Below are 22,075 nucleotides of genomic sequence, written 5' to 3' on the forward strand. Positions count from 1 at the left end.
TCACATTTGTGAATTCCAAAGATTAATGTTTATTTACCGCATCCAAGGTGAAGGACATCTTATGATGTTCTTTAACATGACATTAAAAGGTAGGGCTGCAGTATGCTATCATAGCATAGAGACTCGAACCATAACCACAATCAACCAATTTTATGCAGCTTTCCGAGGAGAATATGCCCCTAAAAGAGGTGGCCGATACTGGTTGCGTGTTTTGAATGTAACACGCCAAGACCCCCACAAGAATGTGAAAGCCTATGCCAAGAAGCTTAAGGAAGTATTCCGTAAGTTACAAACTTACATTCCTATTCCGTTGACTGCCCAATTGCAATACTTCTTGCATGGATTGGATTTCAATATTCAGGTACAATTGAGCAGTGTGACTTTGGCTGATATAGACACTGCCATCACGTGGGCAGAAGGAGTAGAGTCACGATTACAAATGGCCTACTCCTCTCGAATAAATCTTAATGCGGGTTTAGTACCTGGAGGCAATTTACCATTGACGAATGGAAGTCAAGGGATGCCTATGAATAACCCTAACAGGAGAGGAAGCATGGTCCAAAATGTACCTTTGCTGCCAGCTCCTCCCAGTGTGACTATGCCTATGGCTAGTGATGGGACCTAAAATGGGCCGGCACTGGCTATAGCACTAGCCGGACCTCATGCTCATGGCACATAAACACCCTCACGGCCTCACGGACCAGGAGCGTCAATCTATTGCTAAAGGACAAACTGCCCTAAAGCTTAATTCATGCGTTTATAGTTTATAGTCCAACATTTCCCTTAAACTCCTCAGAGGGAGATCCCAAAGTACTTAGGCATAATGCCTCGTCACACACATATAGGAGACACTCCACCGACTAATAGTCGGAGCCCCACTGCAGCTCTCCTACATCGCAGGGATTGGCCCTTTGATGCGCTGCTAAACATATAACACAAACGAGCACAAACTCCTCTCTTTTATATTTCTCGTATTTCTAGGAGATATACCATGCTTCCTCACTTCACAGTCCCTTAGGAAACCGACCCTCTACCCTACGGCAAGGGATAACCTCACACTCTCAATCGTGGGTCAAAGTCCTAAGAAAACAATTGCTATGCAGTCCAGGAGATTTCCCTTTGATACCATGAACCATGCATAGTGCATAATGTGAATGGTTTAGTACACAAACAATAGAAAATCAGCGTTGTGCGTAGTGCGAAACCAATCTTTTCATGATTTCCATGCTAACATTTATGTATTGAAACGAGGAGAGACACCGAGCCTTACGCTCATGCTGCCTTTTCCTTTATTTTAAAACAATGTCCTATAGCCATGATGCAGCACATAAATCATATTTAAGATTATACTTTGATGCTCAAACTCCCCTCTCACCCTACTGTTTAATGTTTTGCAATCGTGGATAGGTGTAAGAGTCGTTTTATGTGTATTTCTTTGTAGAGAAAGCAATAAATACGGACAAAACCATAGAAATGAGGGTAAACCGAGCCTAACCTCGTGCTCTACCTTCATTATATATTGCACAAACACATGTAATTTTATGGAATTCTCCTTTTATCGTTTCCTAATTTTTTCCCATTTAAACCCCATTTTCCACCATTTTTTGGTATTTTTCCTCTATTATTTTCAATAAAAAATGACTAGAAATTGAGATTGGTTGTGGGCTGTGACCCTTAGGTTCTTTGACAGCAAAATTTTGGGTTTTATTGATGTTATATCTCATGTTTCCCCTTTATTTTGCAAAAACCCCTATTTTGCCTCTTAAACGCGTGTTTTACGGGTTTTACACCATTAATTTCAGTCACAACACTTAGATTTTTTGATTTTCCGAGCATAAACTGATCAAACTCATAGAAAACAACAACATAATGCATAATCATCCCATGGGAACAAATATTCATGAAGCAAATTGCATAAAACATCAATTTCCTTTGTAAAAATAAAATTACCGTTCTTTGCGGGTTGTGGGTTTTTATTTGCCATGTCTTGGGACTGATTTCCAGCCGCCATTAATGTCCATGACAGTCCGGAATCAACAATCTACCCTCTTGCATCACGGAGCAATCTGGTCTTCATTGGACAAGCAATCCTTCTTCTTCCCACATGAATCTGCCTCTAGAAGAGAGAGAGGGAGGAGAGAGAAAGACTAGATTTCCATCTCTGCATTCAGGCCACCATTGGAGGAGCGAAGCACAGCGATATGACCAGCAGGCAGAGAGGAATGAAGCCCCATAATCATTGTGGGGGGTTGTGTGCAGCCAGCCATGATGATCATCAAGAGGGAGAGCGCAAAATTCGGGCACAAACAGGCGCCATTCTTCCACATTTTTTTGCTCCTCTCCAAGATGCCATGATTTGTTGTGGCATAAAATGCCCCAAAGGTCCCAAAGGTCACTTACATTTGGCCACTCTAATCCACCTCTTTAAATCTTGACCGGTTTCTTGGCTCCTTCCCCGTCCGGACTCCGAATTGAGCTCTGAAAAATTCTGGGCGTCTGGCTTGACATCCTCCATTGGCCGTAACTCTTGACAACCTGCACATCAGTCTGAAAAATTATCAAAAATCACCAAGTGTCGCTCGGGCGCCTTTAAAGCACTTTGACGCTTAAAATCGTCCTAGATCGAGCCGCTGCCTTCGATGTTGAATATTTTTCCCTTGATATTCGTAATTTTTAGCTATTTTTATGCACTTCTCGGCAACAGAATTCTGCTCTCATTGGCGACCACGGGATAGGCGACGCAGCCCGTCGAATCCCACCATAGATCTGCACAAAACAACCAAAGGAAGCATCAAGCTGATACAAAATAGATACATACTAAACACAGCACAACACGCACCCTACCCCCTGACAGAACCAAGGCATGACATCCACAAGGAGTAGGCCTAGCATGGTCTGATAAAAGGTCCGAAGCTAGTCACCAACCAACTGCTCCAACACAACCAAACTAAAAAGAACTATCAAAGAAGTTGCCCTAAGTGGTGGTCTGAACTACCTACCTAACTAAGGACAACACAACTAGGAGCTCCTACTAGGCGAGGACTCCTAGAGCCTGATCAAGAAGTATTTTCTTGTAGCACATCTCTTCTGTTATGGCTTTTTATTTTTCCATACTCGGGCATGTAAAAAGGAGGGAGCTGAGCGTAGTGACCCAGGGAGAACAGGGCATCGGCCTCAGGTCCTATCTCGGTACCCAAGAACTTACCAAGCCCTCGCAAGGCGACACTTAATCCTTTTCTAACGCTCACTTTTATTTTCGCTCCAACCTTCCTTAGTTTCTTCTTTTCTAGCAAGATGCCACCCCTAGGAAGACAAGGCATCGGCCATGGGTCTGACTCGTCCCCAGGAACCTACCAGGCCTTCCCTAGGTGATGATCAAATGCTTATAAATTTTCCTTTCTTTTCTTTTCTATTTTGATAGGGGTTAGAACCCCTTTTTACACACCTTCGTATATATTTTTCCTTTAAGATATTCAAGGTTTTTCCTTCTTCTTATCATTATCATTTTTTCTGGCAGGCTTCTCTATCTGCCTCACAACTAGGAAGAACTCCTAGAACGGCTGTCTAGCAGGCTAGCAGAATAGGGTCACCAGGACTCCCTTCTAAAACAGGTCTTTTGATGTCGGGCAATGTCTTTACAGGAGGCAACAACTACTCAGACCTCCCTCAAACATACTGAACCTAAACCTGGGACTTCATGCCTTGGTCTTCCGGTCCCCAACAAGAAACGAAAACCCCCTTAACAAGTACCCAAACAAATATAGCAAAAAAAAACACAGTACTCAAAAAGGAAGGATATCACTTGGATAGGGCCACGAGAAGCTTCCACGCAAAAAAAGGCTCCTTCCAAGCTCTTCTTTCGAATCTATCTAACACAACACTAAAACAAGAAACCATTAACCGTACCTGCACTAAACAGAAAATTGGCCCTCTTGGCCTAATGAAATAAAACACTTCTCCACAAAAAAGAATCGGCCCTCTTGGCCTAACGAGATCAAACAGAATAACACCTACACATCCTTCCCTGGAAGAATCTAGATATACAATAATAGGCTCCCTCCCAAGGAGGAAAAACAGGCTCGTAGCCCTAAACTAAATGCATAAGGTTATGACCCATCCCTCCTGCATAGATAGCAAGAGGCGTACGCATAACATGTTGTCTAATTAACCTATGGGTCCAAGATAACAACGGTAGATTGGTCTCGGCTACTCTTTGCATCACCCATATCAACCATCATCTGCCATATATTGCATGCTCTGATAACATTCCCCACAAGCGACCGGGTCCTGTTTCATCATTGATAACAATATCCAGACTAGGACCACAATTAAAGAAGAGGTCTTTCTCATAAGCAAGATTTTCCAAAGAATCCGCAAACTGGTTCCAATAACGTGGAATTAGCTGAAAAGACACTCTCTCAGACTCCTCAAGTAGGGTCATCGCAGTCCGATGATACATACAAAGAATGGGATTCCGCAATGTGTATGTCCCATCTAGTTGATTCAAGATCAACTGGGAATCCCCTTTTACTAACAACCGACCAATACCACCTTGTTTGGCAATATGCAGTCCCATAATCAAGGCTTTATACTCCGCCATATTGTTAGTGAATCCTACCCCGAGATAAGCAGCTAACTTCATTGTAACTCTACGTCGGGGATCTCAGATTACTACTCCAACACTCCCTTTTTTATTAGGGCCCCTGGACGCTCCGTCAAAATATAATATATACATCCACAATGGGTTTACACAGCCTGCCATCATGAACTCCTCTACTCGTAATTATGGTAATCAAAGTTTAGCATGTTGAGAGGATGCATTGACGGCTTCATCCCACCTTCTTCATTAAACTCAACAGGGATACTTGTCAATAGTCATAAGCAGTGATGGCAGAAAACTTTAATCTCCCACACAAAGGTTCCGTCTTCTTGCTCAATCATGTTGTATCCTTTGCTCCACCAGATGAGTTTTCCCTGATGGTATCTCTGCTCCAGATATGGGTGCTCCAAATAAGGGATTAACCGACCCATCAACCGACTTTAAGCTCTTTCACAGGTCTCAAATCATCCCTAGCATGGACCTACAATGCATTTCTCTATATTAGCATACTTAGAAATAATAAGGTTTAATCTTATTAAGATTAACCTTATTCTTAAACTCTACTCCCTGTAGATCAGCTAATAGAGCCGTAGACCTATTCTTTCCTAACCTGACAATCTTGTAGGGACCATCCCATTTAGGTTCCAGCTTCCCTGGAAACAACTCCCTACACGCATCATAATAGAGGACTAACTGTCCTTTTTTGAAAGTATATTTCTTCGCTCTGAGGTCATGCAACTGCTTCATCCGACGTTTAGCTACCTTCTGGTATAATAAGCTCTGCAACTTCAGCTCATCCAGGTGGGCTATAGTCGTGAAACGTTCAAAAAGGAAATCCTTATCTCCCAAAGAATGGTTAATTGCAAACTGTATGGTTGGCAACTCAATCTCAAGGGGTAACACACTCTCTTCCCCATAAACCAATTTAAATGGAGTATGGCCGGTAGCTCGCTTGAACGTTGTATTGTACGCCCATATTGCCACATACAACTTCTTGTCCCAGTCTCGTTTCTTCTCAGAGACTATCTTAGACAAGATCCCCACAAGCTGTTTATTAGTACTTTCAACTTGCCCATTCGCTTGTGGATTATAAGGAGTCGTTTTATTATGCTTGATTTGCCAAGCTTCTGTCAAGCTTTTGATCACCTTATTCAGAAAATGGGTTCCACGGTCCGACACTAATTCTCTCGGTGGACCAAAGCGGCAGATAATCTGTTCTAACAGAAAACTTGCAGTCTCTTTTGCATTGTCCTGCCTCGTCGCCCGCGCTTCTGACCATTTGGTAAAATAATCAGTGGGGCTACTATAATATACCTCTTCTGGGTAGTAGACGACGGGGTAATGGGACCCACAAAATCAATGCCCCACTTCTCAAATGGAAGGATAGTCATGATGGGCGTAAGTGGGCGTTTCCTATTCTCTCTACTGTCATGCCTTTGATAGGTATCACATCTCTTTAGATACTCAAAAGAATCTTGGAAGACGGACGGCCATCAATATCCAGCTCTTAATGCTTTCTGCGCTGGCAAAACCGTCCCGCAAAGTGCCCTCCACATGCAGAGTCAAGGCACTCCTCCAAGATAAAAGGAACCTCGTCAGGCATCACACATCAGCGGTAGATATCATCAACACCCTGTCGATATAGTGTTCCTGCAATCAAGGAAAACTTCAATGTCTGTTGTTTGATTTTCCTCTTCTCAGACTTTGACAAACCAACTCCTATCTCTCCTGTTGATAAATAATGCGTAATAGCAGCATACCAAGATGGGATAGAAGCTGTATCAATTTTAAACATTTCCTCAATATCACTTCCTTCAGCCAAAATCTCTTTTGGCTCCCCGAAATCCACAAGGCATTCCACAATACCCTGCAACTTCGGTGGCTTACTCTTAATCTCATAATCGAACTCCTGCAAAGTGATTAACCACTTTGCCAAACGATCAGGCAGTTGTAGCTTGTTCATAAGCAATCTAAGTCCTTCCGCCTTCGTATAAAACACTACCTTTTCATAGAGGATGTAGTGCCTGAATTTCTTAGTCCCAAAGACCATCGCAAGACACAACTTCTCCATGTAGGTATAATTGATCTCCGAAATGCCCAATTTTCGACTAGCGAAAGCTATCGGATGATACCACTTTTCCTCCCAGATTTGGGCTAAACAGCAACTTATACTATGCATGGTGGCTGCTGAAAATATATAGAACATCTCACCTCTTTTAGGTGCTTTTAAAACGGGTGCTTTTACTAGCTCCTGTTTCACATCCTCAAAAGCTACCTTACAAGGGTCGCTCCATTCAAATGAACAGCTAAAGGATAATAAATTCGTTAATGGCAACGTTCTTTTTGCCAAGGCATTTATAAACCTCCGATAGTACCCTATCCACGACAGAAAGCTATGAACTTCTTTCGGAGTGCATGGTGGACTCATAGCGACTATGACCTTGATCTTTTCAGGGTCAGTTGCTATCCCTACTGAACTGACCACATGGCCTAGAAATAGCCCATAAGGTACTCAAAAGACACACTTCCGTGGGTTAAGAGCGATACAAAATTGTCTGCAGCGCTCAAAGCACTTTCTCAAAATAATCAACATCCTTTCCCTTACAGTGGCTGCCCCCAAGTCATCAATAAATACTTTCAACTCATCTGAAGAGATGTCACCAAAGGTCTTGTCTGCTGTTCGTTGCCACGATCCAGGTGCATTGCATAAACCAAAGGCCATCACATAGTACGCAAAAATACCAAAGATAGTAATAAAAGTTGTTTTCAACTTGTCTTCTTTTGCAATTGCCATCTGGTTATATCCTGCAAAGCAATCCATAAACGAATATATCTCCCTACCTGCTAATTGATCCAAAATCTGGTCAATAAACGGCAACAGGTAGTAATCCTTAACTGTCTGCTTATTAAGCTCTCTAAAATCTACACATAATCGGATCTGGTTGTTCTTCTTCTTCCTGATAACAACTGGTGAACACCATTCTGTGTGTTGAACAGGGAAGATCAAACCAGCTTTCCTTAACTTTTGCAACTCTTCAAACAGCCCGTCCCTCAATTCAAAAGGCATACGCCTTATCTTCTAACGCACAAGATGACTGCCTTCTTTTACAGGAATAGTATGAATAGCTAGGCTGGGAGGGATGCCTCTCATCTCATCATAACTCCAAGCAAAGATATCGCGTAATTCTTGAATCAAGGACACATAGTCCTCCCTTTCTGCTGAACTGAGCATAGAACCTAATTTAATTGGCCGCGAATCATTCGACGTGCCAAGGTCTAACTCAATCACATCTACATCTCTTATCCTATCTTGCGGCTCTATCGGCTCATTTAGAGTTATCTGATAGATATCCTATATAGTGGACCCCTCTTTAGATTCATCACTGGATGACATCTCACTACCAGATGGATCGTCTGTTGTTTCTAATTCAATAAAAGATAAAGGAGCTCTCTCACTTTGAGGAGACTCAGGATAAGCTTCGACTATTACTCGATTAGCACCTCTATCTAGAACCACTCGACCGGCGGGTATATCGACTTGATAGTCTGTTCGTAAGATCCAAGGTCTACCTAGCAAAACTCGATAGCTAGGGCGTCCTACAAATCTTATCACCCTAAAGTCCAAGAAGCATTCTACACTCGCAACTGTAACATGGACCTTAGTAACGCAACCTTCTGTTGTCTTAGACTATCATCAATCATTCTCAGAAGGGTGGAGCTGTCTTTCTGGATGCCTAGACCCAACCTCTCCATCAATTCTGAACTCATGATGTTGAGGGAGGATCCAGTGTCTACAATGGCATGTTCCACTAATATTCCATCCACATAAGCTAGAACCCTAGGGCAGTTCTTTTCAGCATGGTCAAACCAATCTTCCCCTACTCGTGCTATGCCCAGAGGTTCCACAATATACCCAATACGCAAGATCTTCTTAAATTCCTTACGTACTCCTAGAGATAATTTGATCAATTGCAAGAGGTTCACATCTGGTTTAACTTCGCAAAGAGAACTCGCTAAATCGAAGTCATGATAGGTATCCAAAGCTCTCTTTTCTCGCCAAACCATCCTCTCTTTTGGTCTTTGGACTAGTTTTGCTGCTTCTTTCTTGGCTCTTGCCTTCTTTCTTGGCACTGCCTCATCCTTTTTAGGGTCGCCTTTTCTATCAACCGGCTTTAGCGGTCCCCCTTCTATGCTAGGACTCTGGACTTGCGTCCCCTTATCCCCTTGTTTAGGGTTTGCCTCAACTAGTTTTGTATTATCTTTGTCAACCTCTTTAGCCTTTTGGCCTCTTGTCATGGCTCTTAAGTTAGAGGTTTCAGCATCATTGACTCGTACAGCCTCAATAAGGCTCACTCCGTTGCCTTGTGGCAACTCTTCTATATTTGTTTTCCCCCTCTGTAATATTTGCCTAGTGCATCATTCTGCTGCAAGTCATTTCCTTGCGCTCTATGATTCACTGGGCCCGGTTGTTTACTCCCTTTTTGGAGAGAACTAATCTTACTCCAACAGGTAGCAACTAGATGACCAGACTTCCCACAAATGTCACATTTCACATTTGGACAATTCCTGGGAAAGTGCTGTCCACCACACCATTTACAACTGAATCTAGAGGGTCCACCCTCTTCAGGGCGTCGACTCCCTATCAAATTTTGTTGCTTCTTTAAGAAATTAACGTCGACGGCTATTTGTCGATATTGTTCGGAGATCATATCGGTATAATGCTTCATCATATCCTTAACTTTGCCAAGGACATTAAATGCACTTGACTCGTAGCCTCGATCGTCAACTCGTCGTTCCATTGGCCTAACAATCTGATTTGGCATTGGCTGTTGACCCATAGGAACAACATTCGAATTTGAAACTTGGCCTCCAACATTTGGTGGAGCCAACTGACTTGCCATAGGCATAGTCACACTAGGAGGAGCCGGTAGTAAAGGTACATTCGAAACCATACTCCCTCTCCCAATAGGGTTAGTCATAGGCATCCCTTGACTTCCATTCGTCAATGTTGGATTGCCACTAGGTAGTACACCCCCATTAACATTCATTCGAGAGGAGTAGGCCATTTGTAATCATGCTTCTACTCCCTCTGCCCGCGTAATAGCGGTATCTATATCTGCTAAAGCCACACTGCTCAATTGTACTTGGATATTAAAGTCCAACCCATGCAAAAAATATTGCAATTGGGCAGCCGGCTGTAAGTTTGCAACTTACGGAATACTTCCTTCAACTTCTTAGCATATGCTTTCACATTCTCGTGAGGATCTTCGTGTGTTACATTCAAGACTCGCAACTAATATTGACCACCTCTTTCAGGGGCATATTCCGCTCGAAAAGCTGCATAGAATTGATCAATGGTGGTTATGGTTCCAGACTCTATGCTGTGATACCATACCGCAGCCCTTCCTTTTAATGTCATATTAAAGAACATCATGAGATGTCCCTCATCTTGGATGCGATAATTGAACATCAATCTTTGAAATTCACAAATGTGAAATTCTACATCCTCTTCCACTAACCCATTAAAAATGGGTAAGGGAACTCCTAAGCTGGTAAATTCGGCGTCCCTGCAGGAATCGCAATAACCTGTGCCATGGTGACAATCGGATTAGTAGTAAGAGCTTGAAGTGACGGATTCACACCCACACTTAAAGTGGGTAGACTTGGTGGAGAAGAGGAAGAACTTATGCTTCCTCCTGCCCCTAATGAAATAGGTGGAGCAGTTAAGTGACTAAGACCACTGCTTCGTATACATACTGGACTACTCCTTTGAGAAGAATAGCGGCTTACGATCTCTAACTGCCGTCTAGCCCTCTCAGCACGTTCTGCTTTCTGGATTTCGGCTTAACGGTCCTTGTTAGAGGACATAAACCAACTTCCTTTTGGTCCCTAGAAACCCTAGATCCAAAAACCACAACTTATAATTGCTCTCGGCAGATGCACCACTCATGGGACCCAAAATGGGCCGGCACTGGCTATAGCACTAGTCGGACCTCATGCTCATGACACACAAACACCCTCACGGCCTCGCGGACCAGGAGCGTCAATCTAGTGCTAAAGGACAAACTGCCCTAAAGCTTAATTCATGCATTTATAGTTTATAGTCCAACATTTCCCTTAAACTCCTCAGAGGGAGATCCCAAATTACTTAGGCATAACGCCTCGTCACACACATATAGGAGGCACTCCACCGACTAATAGTCGGAGCCCCACTGCAGCTCTCCTACATCGTACGGATTGGCCCTTTGATGTGCTACTAAACATATAACACAAACGAGCACAAACTCCTCTCTTTTATATTTCTCATATTTTCAGGAGATATATCATGCTTCCTTACTTCATAGTCCCTTAGGAAACCGACCCTCTACCCTATAGCAAGGGATAACCTCACACTCTCAATCGTGGGTCAAAGTCCTAAGAAAACAATTGCTATGCAGTCCAGGAGATTTTCCTTCGATACCATGAACCATGCATAGTGCATAATGTGAATGGTTTAGTACACAAACAATAGAAAATCAGCATTGTGCATCGTGCGAAACCAATATTTTCATGATTTCCATGCTAATGTTTATGTATTGAAACGAGGAGAGACACCGAGCCTTACGCTCATGCTGCCTTTTCCTTTATTTTAAAACAACATCCTATAGCCATGATGCAACACATAAATCAGATTTAAGATTATACTTTGATGCTCAAACTCCCCTCTCACCCTACCGTTTAATGTTTTGCAATCGTGGATAGGTGTAAGAGTCGTTTTATGTGTATTTCTTTGTAGAGAAAGCAATAAATACGGACAAAACCATAGAATGAGGGTAAACAGAGGCTAACCTCGTGCTCTACCTTCATTATACATTGCACAAACACTTATGTAATTTTATGGAATTCTCCTTTTATAGTTTCCTAATTTTCTCCCATTTAAAACCCATTTTCCACCACTTTTTGGTATTTTTCCTCTATTATTTTCAATAAAAAATGACTAGAAATTGAGATTGGTTGTGGGTTGTGGCCCTTAGATTCTTTGACAGCAAAATTTTAGGTTTTATTGATGTTATATCTCATGTTTCCCCTTTATTTTGTAAAAAACCCCTATTTTGCCTCTTAAATGCGTGTTTTATAGGTTTTACACCATTAATTTCAGTCACAACACTTATGATTTTTTGATTTTCTGAGCATAAACTGATCTAACTCATAGTAAACAATAACATAATGCATAATCATCCCATGGGAACAAATATTCATGAAGCAAATTGCATAAAACATCAATTTCCTTTGTAAAAATAAAATTACCATTCTTTGCGGGTTGCAGGTTTTTATTTGCCATGTCTCGGGACTGATTTCCAGCCACCATTAATGTCCATGATAGTCCAGAATTAGCAATCTACCCTCCTCTTGCATCACGAAGCAATCCGGTCTTCATTGGACAAGCATCCGTCAATCCTTCTTCTTTCCACATGAATCTGCCTCTAGAAGAGAGAGAGGGAGGAGAGAGAAAGACTAGATTTCCATCTCTGCATTCAGGCCACCATTGGAGGAGCGAAGCATGGCGATATGACCAGCAGGCAGAGAGGAATGAAGCCCCATAATCATTATGGGGGGTTGTGTGCAGCCAGCAATGATGATCATCAAGAGGGAGAGCGCAAAATTCGGGCGCAAACAAGCGCCATTCTTCCACGTTTTTTTGCTCCTCTCCAAGATGCCACGATTTGTTGTGGCATAAAATGCCCCAAAGGTCCCAAAGGTCACTTACATTTGACCACTCTAATGTCCACCTCTTCAAATCTTGACCGGTTTCTTGGCTCCTTCCCCGTCCGGACTCCGAATTGAGCTCTGAAAAATCATGGGCATTCGGCTTGACATCCCGCATTGACCGGTAACTCTTGACAACCCGCATGTCAGTCTGAAAAATTATCAAAAATCAACAAGTGTCGCTCGGGCGCCTTTAAAGCACTTTGATGCTTAAAATTGTCCTAGATCGAGCCGCCGCCTTCGACGTTGAATATTTTTCCCTTGATATTTGTAATTTTTAGCTATTTTTAAGCACTTCTCGGCAGCAAACTTCCGCTCTCAGCTAGTCAGTTGGCTCCACCAAATGTTGGAGGCCAAGTTTTGAATCCTAATGTTGTTCCTGTGAGTCAACAACCAATGCCCAATCAAATTGTTAGGCCAATGGAATGATGGATAGCAAGGCTATGAGTCGAGTGCCTCTAATGTCCCTGGCGAATTTAAGGATATGATGAAGCACTACACTGACATGATTTCTGAACAATATCGGCAAATAGCTATTGACGTCAATTTCCTGAAGAAGGAGCAGAATCTGATAGGGAGTCGACGCCCTGAAGAGGGTTGTCCCTCAAGATTCAGCTGTAAGTGGTGTGACGGACAACATTTCCCTAGAAACTATCCAAATGTTAAATGTGATATTTGTGGGAAGTCGGGCCACTTAGCCGCTACCTGTTGGAGTAAGATCAGTTTCATCCAACAAGGGAGTAAACAGCCAGGTCCAGTTAATCATAGAGTGCAAGGTAGTAACCTCCAGCAAAATGATGGACCAAGACAAATATTGCAAAGAGGAAAGACCACTATAGAGGAGTTGCCACAAGGCAATGGAGTCAGCCTTATCGAGGTTGTATGCATCAATGGCATTGAAACCTCTAACCTACGAGCCGTGACAAGAAGCCAAAAGGCTAAAGAGAGTGATGAAGATAATGCAAAACCGGTCGAGGAAAACCCTAAGCAAGGGGATAAGGGGACGCAAGTCCTGAATCCTGGTGTGGAAGGTGGACCTCTAAGGCCTGTTGACAAAAAAAACGATCCTAAGAAGGATGAGGAAGTGCCAAGAAAGAAGGCAAGAGCTAAAAAAGAAGCACCAAAGCCGGTCCCGAGACCAAAAGAAATAATGGTTTGGTGAGAAAAGAGAGCTTTGGCTACCTATCATGATTTTGATTTAGCAAGTTCTCTTTGCGAAGTCAAACCAGATGTAAACCTACTAAGCTGATTAAATTATCTCCAGGAGTACGCAAGGAATTCAAGAAGATATTGTGTATTGGGTATATTGTAGAACCTTTAGGCATAGCATGAGTTGTAGAAGATTGGTTTGATCATGCTGAAAAGAATTGCCCTGGGTCCTCTGTCAATATCATGAGTTCAGATTTGATGGAGAGGTTGGGTCTAGGCATCCAAAAAGATAGCTCCACTCTTCTTAGAATGGCTGATGATAGTCTAAGGCAACCAGAAGGTTGCATTACTAAAGTCCATGTTATAGTTGCAAGTGTAGAATGCTTCTTGGACTTTAGGGTGATAAGATTTGCAAGACGTCCTAGATATCGAGTCTTGCTAGGTAGGCCTTGGATCTTACGAACAGACTGTCAAGTCGATATACCTACCGATCAAGTGGTTCTAGGTAGAGGTGCTAATCGAGTAATAGTCAATGCTTACCCTGAGTTTCCTCAGAGTGAGAGAGCTCCTTTATCCTCTACTGAATTAGAAACAGCAGATGATCCATTTGGTAGTGAGACATCATCCAGTGATGAATCTAAAGAGGGATCGACTACAGAGGATATTTATCAGATAACTCTAAATGAGCCGATAGAGCCACAAGATAGGATAAGAGACACGGATGTGATTGAGTTGGACCTTGGCACGCCGAATGATTCGCAGCCAATTAAATTAGGTTCCATGCTCAGTTTAGCAGAAAGGGAGGACTATGTGTCCTTGATTCAAGAATTCCGCGACATCTTTGCTTGGAGTTATGATGAGCTGAGAGGCATTCCTCCCAGCCTGGTTGTTCATACTATTCCTGTAAAAGAAGGCAGTCATCCTGTGCGTCAGAAAGTAAGGCGTATGCCTTTTGAATTGAGGGACGGGCTGTTTGAGGAGTTACAGAAGTTAAGGAAAGCTAGTTTAATCTTCCCGGTACAGCACACAGAATGGTGTTCACCAGTTGTCATCAGGAAGAAGAAAAACAACCAGATCCGATTATGTGTAGATTTTAGAGAGCTGAATAAGCAGACGGTTAAGGATTACTACCTGTTGCCATTTATTGACCAAATTTTGAATCAATTAGCGGGTAGGGAAATATATTCGTTCATGGATTGCTTTGCAGGTTACAACCAGATGGCAATTGTAGAAGAGGACAAGTTGAAAACAACTTTCATTACTATCTTTGGTACTTTTGCGTACCATGTGATGGCCTTTGGTTTGTGCAATGCACCTGGATCATAGCAACGAATAGCAGACAAGACCTATGGCAACATCTTCCCAAATGAGTTGAAATATTTATCGATGACCTGGGGGCAGCCACTGTAAGGGAAAGGATGTTGATTATCTTAAGAAAGTGCTTTGAGGGCTGCAGACAATTTTGTATCGCTCTTAACCCACGGAAGTGTGTCTTTGGAGTGCCTTATGGGCTATTGCTAGGCCATGTAGTCAATTCAGTAAGGATCGCAACTGACCCTGAAAAGATCAAGGTTATAGTCGCTATGAGCCCACTACGCACTCCGAAAGAGGTACATAGCTTTCTGTCTCATCGATAGGGTACTATCGGAGGTTTATCAATGCCTTGGCAGAAATGACGTTGCCGTTAACGAACTTATTATCCTTTAGCTGTCTATTTGTATGGAGCGACCCATGTAAGGTAGCTTTCGAGGATGTGAAACAGGAGCTAGTAAAAGCACCAGTTTTAAAAGCACTTAAAAGAGACAAGGTATTTTACATATTTTCAACAGCCACCATGCATAGCATCAGCTATTTAGCCCAAATCTGGGAGGAAAAGTGGTATCATCTGATAGCTTTTGCTAGTCAAAAATTGGGCATATCAGAAATTAACTACACCTACATGGAGAATTTGTGCCTTGAGATGGTCTTTGCGACTAAAAAATTCAGGCACTGCATCCTCTATGAGAAGGTAGCTTTCTATATGAAGGAGAAAGGGCTTAGATTGCTTATGAATAAGCTACAATTGCCTGATCGTCTGGCAAAAAGGTTAATCACTTTGCAGGAGTTCGATTATGAGATTAAGAGTAAGCCATCGAGGTTGCAAGGGATTGTGGAATGCCTTGTGGATTTCGGGGAGCCGAAAGAGACTTTGGCTGAAGGAAGTGATATCGAAGAAATGTTTAAAATTTATACAGCTTCTATCCCATCTTGGTATGCTGCTATCACGCATTATCTATCAATAGGAGAGACTGGAGCTGGTTTATCAAAATCAAAAAAGAAAAAAATCAGACAATAGGCTTTGAAGTTTTCCTTGATCGCAGGAACACTATATCGGCAGGGTGTTGATGATATCTACCACCGATGTGTGATGCCTGACGAGATTCCTTTCATCTTGGAAGAGTGCCATAACTCTGCGTGTGGAGGGCACTTCGCTGGACGGTTGACGACACAGAAAGCTTTAAGAGCTAGGTATTGGTGCCCGTCCATCTTCCAAGATTCCTTTGAGTACGTTAAGAGATGTGATATCTGTCAAAGACATGACAATAGAGAGAATAGGAAACCCCCACTTATGCCTATCATGGCTATCCTTCCATTTGAGAAGTGGGGCATTGACTTTGTGGGTCCTATCACCCCGTCGTCTACTACTCAAAAGAGGTACATTATAGTAGCAACTGATTATTTCACAAAATGGTCAGAAGCGCGGGCGACGAGGTAGGACAATGCAAAAGAGACTGCAAGTTTCCTCTTAGAATAGATTATCTACCGTTTTGGTCCACCGAAGGAATTAGTGTCGGACCATGGAACCCACTTTTTAAATAAAGTGATCAAAAGCCTGACTGAAGCTTGGCAAATCAAGCACAACAAAATGACCCCCTATAATCTACAAGCCAACGGGCAAGTCGAAAGTACTAATAAGCAGCTTGTGGGTATCTTGTCTAAAATAGTCTCGGAGAAGAAACGAGACTAGGATAGGAAGTTGTATGTGGCAGTATGGGCATACAATACAACGTTCAAGTGAGCTACTGGCCATACTCCATTTAAATTAGTGTATGGGGAAGAGTGTGTGTTACCCCTCAAAATCGAGTTGCCAACCATGCGGTTTGCAATTAACCACTCTTTGGGAGCTGAGGATGCACTCTTTGAATGGTTCACAGCCATATCTCACCTGGATGAACTGAAATTGTAGAGCTTATTACACCATGAGGTAGCTAAACGTCGGATGAAGTAGTTGCATGACCTTAAAGCAAATAAGTATACCTTTAAAAAAGGGCAATTAGTTTTGTATTACGATGCACGTAGGGAGCTGATTCCAGGGAAGCTAGAACCTAGATGGGATGGCCCCTATAAGATTGTCAGGATAGGGAAAAATAGGTCTACGGCTCTACTAGCTGCATGGAGTAGAATTTAAAAATAAGGTTAAGTATGCTAACACGGAGAAATGCATTGCAACTCCATGCTGGGGCTGATTTGAGACCTGCAAAAGAGCTTAAAGCTGGTTTGATGGGGCGGTTAATTCCTTATTTGGAGCACCCATATCTGGAGCAGAGATACCATCAGGGGAAACTTATCTGGTGGAGCAAAGGATACAAAGTGATTGAGAAAGAAGACGGAACCTTTGTGTGGGAGATCAAAGTCTTCTGCCATCACTGCTTACGAGTGTTGACAAGTATCCCTGTTGAGTTTAATGAAGAAGACGGGATGGAGCTGTCAGTTCATCCTCTAAACATGCTAAATTTTGATTATCATAATTACGAATAGAGGAGTTCATGATGGCAGGCTGTGTAATCCCATTGTGGACATACACATTATATTTTGACAGAGCGTCCAGGGGCCCTAATAAAAAGGGGAGTGTTGGAGTAGTAATCCGAGATCCCTGACGTAGAGTTACGATGAAGTTAGCTGCTTATCTCGGGGTAGGGTTCACTAACAATATGACAGAGTATAAAGCCTTGATTATGGGTCTACATATTGTCAAGCAAGGTAGTATTCGGTGGTTGTTAGTAAAAGGGGATTCCCGGTTGATTTTGAATTAGCTAGATGGGACATACACAGTACAGAATCCCATCCTTTGTATGTATCATCGAATTGCTACTATGACCCTACTTGAGGAGTTTGAGAGAGTGTCTCTTCAGCTGATTCCACGTTACTGGAATCAGTTTGCGGATTCACTAGTAAATCTTGCTTATGAAGAAGACCTTTTCTTCAACTGTGGTCCTAGTTTGGATATTGCCATCAATAATGAGACAAGACCCGGTAGCTTGTGGGGAATGTTATCAGAGCATGCAATATATGGCAGGCGATGGTTGATATGGGTGATGCAAAGAGTAGCCAAGACCCATCTACCATTGTTGTCTTGGACCCATAGGCTAATTAGACAACATGTTATGCGTACGCCTCTTGCTATATATGCAGGAGGGATGAGTCATAATCTTATGCATTTAGTTTAGGGCTGCGAGTCCTTGTTTTCCTCCTTGGAAAGGAGCATATTATTGTATATTTGTACTATTTCGGGGAGGATGTGTAGGTGCTATTCTGTTTGATTTCATTAGGCCAAGAGGGCTAGTTTTGTGAGGTTTTAAATGTTTTATTTCATTAGGCCAAGAGAGCCAGTCATCTGTTTAGTATGGGTGTGGTTAATGGTTTCTTGTTTTAGTCCTGTGCTAGGCAGGTTTAAAGAAGAGCTTGGAAGGAGCCTATGTCACGAGGAGACTTCTCGTGGCCCTATCCAGGTGATATCTCTCCTTTACAAGTACCGTGTTTTGATGCTATATGTGTCTGTGTACTTGTAGGGGATTTTCTTTTCTTGTTGGGGACTGGCATCCAAGGCATGAAGTCCCAGGTTTAGGTTAGGTATGTCTGAGGGAGGTCTGAGTAGTCGTTGCCTCTTGTAAAGACATTGCCAAGCATCGAGAGGCCTGTTTCAGAAAGTAGTCCTAGTGACCCTGTTTTGCTAGCCTGCTAGGCAGCTGTTCTAGGAGTTCTTGTTAGTTGTGAGGCAGTTAGAGAAGCCTGCCGAAGAAAAATGATGATGATAGAGAGGAAAAGAAAACCCTAAATATCTCAAAGAAAATAAATATATATAAAGGTGTGTAAAAAGGGATTCTAACCTCTATAAAAATAGAAAAGAAAAGACAAGAAAATTTATAAGCAGTTGCTCACCGCCTTGCGGAGGCCTGGTAGGTTCCTGGGGATGAGTCAGACCCGGGGCCGATGCCTTGTCTTCCTAGGGGTGGCGTCTGGTTGGAAAAGAGGAAAGTAAGGAAGGCTGGAGCAAAAATAAAAGTGAGCGTCAGAAAAGGATTAAGTGTCGCCTCGCGAGGGCTTGGTAGGTCCTTGGGTACCGAGACAGGACCTGAGGCCGATACCCTATTCTCCTTGGGTCACTATGCTCAGCTCCCTCCTTTTTACACTCCCGAGTATGGGGGAATAAATACCTAAAAGAAGAAATGTGCTAAAAGAAAATACTTCTTAATCAGGCTATAGGAGTCCTCACCTAGTAGGAGCTCTTGGTTGTGTTGTCCTTAGTTAGGTAGGTAGTTCAGACCACCACGTAGGGCAACCTCTTTGATAGTTCTTTTTAGTTTAGCCGTGTTGGAGCAGTCAGTTAGTGACTAGCTTCGGACCTTCTATCAGATTATGCTAGGCCTACTCCTTGTGGATTTCATGCCTTGGTTTTGTCAAGGGATAGGGTGAGCATTGTGCTGTGGTTTAATATGTACCTATTTTGTATCAGATTGATGCTTCCTTTGGTTGTTTTGTACATATTTGTTGTGGGATTCGACGAGCTGAGTCGCCCTATCCTGTGGTCACCAATGAGAGCGGAGTTTTGAGCCCGGGATGCGCCTAAAATTTGCCAAAAAATTCAGAATTTAGGGGAAAAATATTCCACATTGAAGGCGGCAGCTGCAGCTAGGACGATTTTAAGCACCAACTGAAAGATGGCTTTTAAAAGGCGCCCAAGCGACACTTCTGAATTTTTGATAATTTTTCTGACTACAGTGCAGGATGCTAGTTAGTGTGGGATGCTGAGACAGATGCGCAGGATTTTTCAGAGGCCGAAACGGAGTCCGAATGTGAAAGAGGCCAAAAATTGGCCACGATTTGAAAGGGTGGACAAAACTTAGGCCAAAAGGGGGTGCCCTTTGGGACTTTAACACCCCCCCCCCCCCCCTCCTCCCTCATTTTCACATGGAATGGCGGCAGCACGTCGTGGAGAAGATGGCCACGCAAAAATCGCTCCCCTCCCACAATCGATTTTGGGGCTGAATGCAACCCATGGAATAAAGATTGGCCGGTAACTTCTCCCTCTTTCCTGATTCTATCGCCGGTCTTCGCGCGAGATATGGCTGTCTGGATGAATAGATCAGAATCTAGTCTTTCTCTCTCCTCCCTCTCTCTCCTCTCTATGGAACGTTCATGTGCATTATCTTGAAGGAGGAATCGGGAAGGAGATTGAAGCAAACAGTGATGGAGATTGATGGAGATGCTGAAGATTGATGTGTAGCATTAGATTGAGAGTAATGGAGGCTCCATCCGCTGGTCATGCAGTCATTTAATGCGTCTCCGGTTTCGTAAAAACACAGTATGACCATTTTTATGAAGGAAAATGAAGTTTTTTGATAGTTTATGATGGTAATAATGTTCTTATTGGATGAAAATTTGTTTGAGTGCTGGTTGCATTATGATTACTTACTGTTTATCAAAAAATTTTGATTTTGCAATGATTTACATGTGCTATTTAATTCTCGAAAACCCAAAATGCGGTTTTTAAGCGGTAAAATGGTAGTTTTGTCATTTCGGGTGGGTGAAATGTGTTCCCATGGGGGAAAAATGGAAAATAAATTGAATGTTAGTATGTTGAAGTTATTGGAATAAGAAAAATCAGAAAATAGCATATTTTATTGCCAAATAAATCAAGAAAATAGGGAAAATAAGGAAAAAATAGAAATATGACTCACAAAATAAGAAAAAATATAATGATTGTTTGTGGATGTATGGTAGTGGCAAAGCATGAGGTTTAGCCTCAGTTTCCCTTATCTCCTTGTCAAAGTTTGTGATTTATCACTTTTCATACATCAAAACATGACAAAATGAACCTCTACACCTATGCAACGAATGCATATCATGACATAGAGTTTGTTGTATTTTAATTAAGAGGATAGTAGCACAAGTGTTGTCTTGGTGCTATTCTTACATCGTGGCAAAGAGTTAATGAATGAACATTGGAAAGCCTGGTTGTGCACAACATGTTTCTGATTGAAAATTATGTTTGAGCACTTTAGGATCATCCACTTTTGCATGTGCATGTCAACCATGGTATCAGAATACAAAGGACTGGATGCATACCACTTGTTTTCCATTATGATGACCCACTCTTAAGTGTGGAAAGGCAAGCTAAGTCGTATAATAGACGTTTATTTCTTGGGAGATTATTTGGTAAGGACACATGGTATCTCCTGGAATGCGTTCAAAATGAAAGAGTGGAGTTTGTTCATTTGTTCTATATGTTGAGCAGCGCATCAAGGGGCTAATCCTTGCGATGTAGGAGAGCTGCAGTGGGGCTGCGGTGTTTTCACCGAGAGATGTTGCCTCCCATGTATGTGATTATCATGGCATTTATTGCCAATGTGTATGGGTTCTCCCTCTGTGGAGTTTATAGAAAGAAAAATGTTGGATTGCAAAACTATAAACGCATAGATTAGGCTTTAGGATAGTTTGTCCTTTAGCAGTAGATAGACGCTCCTGGCCTGCGAGGCCGTGTGGGTGTGTTTGTCTGTCATGAGCATGAGGTTCGGCTAGTGCCATAGCCAGTGCCGGCCCATTTGAGGTCCCATCACCCGTGCTTCTGACCACTTTGTAAAGTGATCAGTTGCTACTATAATATATCTCTTTTGAGTAGTAGATGAATGGGGTGATAGGACCCACAAAGTCAATGCCCCACTTCTCAAATGGAAGGATAGCCATGATAGGCGTAAGTGGATGCTTCCAATTCTCTCTGCTGTCATGCCTTTGACAGGTACCACATCTCTTGACATAGTTAAATGAATCTTGGAAAATGGATGGCCACAATAACCAGCTCATAAATCCTTCTGTGCCGTTAACTGCCCAGCCCTCCACAAGCGGAGTCATGGCAATCTTCCAAAATAAAGGAAACCTCGTCATGCATCACACATCGGTGATAGATATCATCAACACCTTGTCGATATAATGTGCCTACAATCAAGGAAAATTTCAATGCCTGCTGTTTAATCTTCCTCTTCTCCGATTTTGATAACCCAGCTCTAATATCTCCCGTAGAAAGATAGTGTGTTATAGCATCATATCAGGAGGGAATAGATGCTGTATCAATCTTGAACAAAGTTTCCATGTCACTTCCTTCAGCCAAGACCTCTTTTGGTTCTTCCAAATCCACAAGACACTCTACAATGCCTTGAAGCTTCGGTCGCTTGCTCTTAATCTCATAATCAAATTCCTGCAAAGTGATTAACCACTTTGCTAAATAGTCAGGCAGCTATAACTTATTCAACAACAATCGAAGCC

This window comes from Lygodium microphyllum, unplaced genomic scaffold, assembly GCF_053477565.2.
Source record: "Lygodium microphyllum isolate KBCC unplaced genomic scaffold, Lygodium_microphyllum_v1.1.10 scaffold_48, whole genome shotgun sequence".
Taxonomy (NCBI): Eukaryota; Viridiplantae; Streptophyta; class Polypodiopsida; order Schizaeales; family Lygodiaceae; genus Lygodium; species Lygodium microphyllum.